The sequence below is a fragment of the Miniopterus natalensis genome, chromosome 2, assembly GCF_054644295.1.
Source record: "Miniopterus natalensis isolate mMinNat1 chromosome 2, mMinNat1.hap1, whole genome shotgun sequence".
Classification (NCBI taxonomy): domain Eukaryota; kingdom Metazoa; phylum Chordata; class Mammalia; order Chiroptera; family Miniopteridae; genus Miniopterus; species Miniopterus natalensis.
Window position 1 is genome coordinate 96,454,247 of NC_142082.1, and position 5,505 is coordinate 96,459,751.

Here is a 5,505-nt window from a genome sequence, read left to right on the forward strand (position 1 = left end):
GAATCAAGGTTTCATGGCCCTGGAGGTCCCCCAAAAGGTCCAGATTAATGAGAAGTCAGAACATCATGTTCAGCCCTTTAGAGAAAAGTCATCCGTGCTCATTCTTGTTAAGTCAATCTTCCTTCTCTCTAGCTCTTTACCCAAAATCAGCATAGTAGGACATTCCTATGGGGTGCTATCCAAAGTAAATGGTTCTTGCTCGAGTTCTCTGGCAGGGAGGGGACAGGAAGAAGGCATAGAGAAGCAGAAAGACAATAAATCACAGAAGTGAGGAAGAGTTATAAATACCAGAATCAATTTAAAGGAGATTAGTATCAGGCCTAATGAAAATCAGGAACTTTGGCTGATGGCACCTAGCACAATTCTGGTGCAAAGTCAGCTCTTTTTTTTTTCCTTTTTTTTAATGACTCAAAGTTTATTATATCTCAAATCAAACATTGAAGTTTACCTTTTAAAATAAAACAACAAATTATTTACTTTTAGAATAAAATAACACACAGGGTAAGCATACACTTATAAAGCAGTCTGTGTCTATTCCACCTATGCAAGATGACTACAAAAAGAGTTAAAAACAATTAGCAAGATTAATTGTCATTAATTAATCAAAGATCCTTAATTTCTGTAATTCACCTTGCTACTGAATTACTTACATTTTCCATTTTTTGCTCTGAGAGCCTGCATATGTGCCAGGCATATATACACACTTTTTATGCATCAGCACTTCTATGTAAATTATCTCAAGATGACCCTGTGAAATGGGCATTATTAGTTTCAAGGTCATATAGGTAGTGAATGGCCAACTTGGGGAGGAACCCAGATCACTGGAGTGTATAAACAGTACATGTCCCAATATGGCATGATGCTGCACCAGAAATAAACAATTTTAAGTATCAAAATTATAATGAAATTTTTTTCATCTTTCAACATCTTCAAGCACTCTTGAGTTGAGAAAAGTTTCTACAAACAATGTCAAAAAGGAATACCATCTGTCAAAGAGGCCTGTCCAAAGACAAAATTCCAGGAGTCTCTTGGGTAAAGATCAATCATTGTTATCCCCACAGTAAAGCAGGCATCTTTAGGTTTTTTCTTTTTTAAGAACATCAGGGAGGTTCCCTATTCAAAAAGACATGTACTTGTGTGTTTTACATATGTGTGTGTATGTGTGTGTATCTCCACATCCTTTACTCAATTAAAATTGTAAAATTATTTAATTCACCTGCATGTATTTGTAGGTTCTTTGTGTTATCATTGATTCTAAAGGAACACCTTGTCGAAGAGACAGGAACCGGTTCTAGGAGTTGTACTGTCAAGCCATAGAAAAATGCTTCACAATAGCCCTTGAGCCATTTAACATATTCTTCACTGATAATTCTGGTGTTTTCTAGAGATCCTACAATATGGAAGAAGATTTAAAGACAGACGTTAGGATGATTAAAGTATTCAGTCTTTACCTCAGTCTATAATTATAAATTTAGAATTAGAAACAAACCAACTCTAAATTTTCAAAACACCTTTATAATTCATTAATATGGATATGAATTAGAAAGAAACAAAAATGTCCCCTTTTAAGGCAGTTTGGCTAAAAACTTCCACCATTGGATGAGATTAACAGGCCAAACTATCCCTGGCAATTATACCAGTGCACAAGCAAATCAAATCCAGCACATTACAATATATACCAATGCACTGGATACAAATAATGTGTTTTTCTGGAGAGGGTGTCTTTCTAGAAGGAACATCGAAAAACTGTTCAAAGTCTTGGGGAGGCTCAGGATGGGAAATGGTCCAATCTGATTGAGAATGCAAGGTAATGAGTGCAAAGAGATCACTGGCTTCATTCATCAAACGCCATTCTGCAGTATCAAACTTCTCATACTGGGACACAAGCGCTGGGTTCTTTGAGATGAGAGCTGTTCTAAGTCTGTTCCGAGTGCTGTACTGTTTTCATATACCAAGAAGACACAGCTAGTCAAATATGAAATGTATATCCACACTGGAGACATTAATCTACCTATCCTCCACATACATCTCTGATTTCTCCTGAAATGGAATGTCTGACTATTTATGCCTTAGAGGGGCCACATAAAACTACAGTTTGCTTTCCCTATTTCCAGTCAATTTCTTGGGGAGGGTACAATGACAGGTCTCTTCCATTCACATCGTGTCTTTAGGTAGAGCTTTCATCCTTCCATCTGAATGGGTCAAACAGCTATTACACCACGAGGCTTTAGGAAGGAAGACTCTCATTAAAGTTTTTCCTTCACAAGGACAGACATATCTGGGCCTGGTCTGGAAGGTGTTGTGCCAGGCCTCTTCACCCCCGGTGGGCTGTGGGCTTACAGTCCTGTGAGTGCTAAAACCAGCACATCCCCCGCAACAAGTACGAGTTGGTTCAGAGCTGGTTGCCTATAGCAACTGGCTCCTAGCAGGCCCAGCAGGTCCCTACTGGGGGTAGCCTCTGGGATTTCCCCAGGGGCTCGTGCTCTGTCTTTTCACAGGCTGGGCCTTCCTTCCTGGAGATACCTCTGCCCCCGCTGTCAAAGTCAGTTCTTAATAAATACTAGTTCCTGCATTCTATCTTGAGACTTTCACATGAGGGTTTGTGAAGTGAAGAGATTCTGTGATGGTCTGGCAGAAATCTGTGTTCTCCTAAAACTTGGCCAGAAGAATCCTTGAAGCCCTAGAGGTTATCTAATTACACCTTTCATTTTATAGATGAAGAAGCCAAGCCCTAATGGAGGAAGGGACTTCCCTGGAGCTTACAGTTTGTGAGTGGGAGGAGAAGAGCCTGGAGCACTGATCTCCTGATTGGGCTTTCCCAGATGACGAGGAGCGGGACCCAGTGCAGGATGCTGGGGTGGGCACATGAGGTAATGGATGAAGCCAACTTTGGAGCCAGGTACATGTTGCTGTCTCCTCTTCAATCCCTTCATTTCTCTGACCCTCACTTCCCATCTATAAAAGTGGGCATGTTAAAACAATAATGCAGAGAAGTTAGGTGGATGAATGGGAACACAAAGCACCTAGCACATTCTGGGGCACATTGGCAGTTATGAGGAAGAGGAGGAAACATGGAAAAGGTGATAGATGGACACAGACATTGCCCAGTTGGGGAATCTGAGTGATCACTTGATGTTGCAAATGATTTTTAGAGCTCCAAGTCAATGTCCAGGTGAGCTTGTCCTGATTTTATATGAACGTTCTGGTTCTGTCTACTGCTCACATGAAACTCTTGAGCCACTGGAGAAGGAAGATTTGTGTTATCCTTCAGAACTCTTCTATATTTCCCCCTCCCATGGACGTAGAAATGTCAAGTTCGAGATTGTTATGCAAAGTAGGGAGAGAATCCTGTCAGGCTTTCAATGGCCCCACACACTTTGGCAGCTCCTCTGGCAGAAACGGGCCTTATCCATAATCAGCCAAGAGTGATTCAGCTTCCCTATGGGCATCTCCACCCATCTGGGGTGGGCCTTGAGTCTGGGCTTCAGCATTACTGACTTGATGAAGTCCCTGGTGCAGCCGGTTCTGGGCTCTACGGAAAGATAAGAAAGGTGGAGACAATGTCCCTGTTTCAGATACACACACAGCAAAACTCCTACAGCTAAAACACAAGCTTGGGCTCTGACTTCCTATGGCCACACATGGAGCTGCTGTTTCCTGCCCTCCTCTATGGTTGTTGCATTTCTTCTTCCTGGTTTCATTCATTCCATTCAGCCCAGCATGCGCAGAGTAGACAGTGCAGTGAGCAAGAGATACCTGAAGGAACAGACCGCATAGGCCTGGACTTGGAGGGAAGCTGAGGCCATCATGTGCCACTCTGGGCATTTTCACATTCATCCTGCACCATCACCTCCTAAATAAGGTGTTCATATCCCCATTTTACAGCAAAGGATGTGAGTTTTAGAGAAGCTGTCACCTACCATGGCCAACAAGCAGAAGAATGGGATTTGGACCCAAGACCCTGGGACCTCCTGGTTCTCCCATACTCATCCACCCTGGATGATTCAGATGACATGAAAAAAGAGGAGCGTCACAAAGCTGGCTCAAAACAGAGGCGTCAGTGAGCTTGGAAATGGTTTGATGACTATTCTTAGGGGGCAATGACAAGAATACTTACTATTTATTGGTGATAGTTACCATGTTCCAAGCACTAGATTCTAAGCACTTTATGTGCAGAATCTCATTTAATCCTTATTGTACTCAGGTAAGGCAGTCGTTATTGTCCCTGTGTTATATATGGGAAGACTGAAGTTTAGAAGTCAACCAGCCCATGACCTCACTGCAAGATGGGTGACGGAGCTGGGACTGAAACCCAGGTGTGGAGAATGTGGAAGCTTGTGCTCTGAACTGTGGGTGTGGCAGCTCATCTCTGGATGAGCAAGTATAGCGTAGGCTGATACAGACGTGCTTGTTCACACCAGCAGCTCAACCTGGTCCAATCACCACTGATGAGCAGAAACAACCGTGCCTACTGACACTTAGCTGATTCTGTCAATGATTGTTTCTCTTTCTGGCAATAAGGCTGATTTAAATTGCCTAAAATCCTTAGGATTGCTAAAACCAACTTTTTTAACATAAGGCTAATCTTTAAACAGAAGGAGATGTGAGGCAAGGAGGGGAAGAATAATTGCCAAGAGCCATAAACTAGAGAGAACCTGAATGCTGGCACCGTGTTTGAGTGATGTCCTGGGACAAGGGTGGTCCCAATCCCCTTAATTGGGAGCTTGAACTGGAAACAAGACTTTGAATTCTCACAAGGAGTTTAATTGGAACAGAGAACAAGCCTAAATGCAATGCTTAATTCCAAAACCCCTCTGTACATAACCTGGTGGGTTAGGAAAAACTCACCCATTGAATACACAGGCTATTGAAAGGAGGTTGGTCTGCTTTAGGCAAGAGGGAAAGAATTCCCCCAAGAATTCAGAACTCTAGGCCTTCTCTTCGTAGAGGTGGAGCTTGAGTTTACATCACCTTCGCATCCCCCAGCCACAATATATTCATAAAATTGGCTGCCAAACGGGTGTGTAAGGACTTTCACAATGAAACCATGGGTGGTTCTCACGAATGAAGCAAGCCCTACTAAACACAGGCTTGTAATCAAACTGACAGGAGGAAACAGCTCACTGCTAGCAAAAGTCCAAAAACAGAATGCGAGTCAAAATTCAAGCTGTAAGTATTTGAGATGATAAAATGACCATATGAAAAGAATGGAAAAGAATGCTGAACCATGTAAAAATACAAAAGAATGAAGCAAATTTCTTAAAAAAAAAAGCAAGCTCCTATTTAAAAATAAAAGGGGGGGGGTGCAAACTACCAAATAGAACTTTCAGAAACGAAAATTATATAGTACTTTAATTGGAAGTTCCATAAAAGGGTGAAATAACAGAATATATAACAGTGCAAGAGAGATCTGGTAGAACTGAAAGGTGTATCTGAGATAAAGAGATCAAATGTGTGCATGGAAACTCAGAGACATGGAAACCAGCAGAAAATACATCATGCTAA

General features: G+C 41.9%; 1 pseudogene; it reads right to left on the reverse strand.

Moving 5' to 3' along the window:
• Positions 1-969: 969 nt before the first annotated feature.
• On the reverse strand, positions 970-1,948 carry LOC107529937 (archaemetzincin-2-like; annotated as a pseudogene).
• Between the last annotated feature and the right edge of the window lie 3,557 nt (positions 1,949-5,505).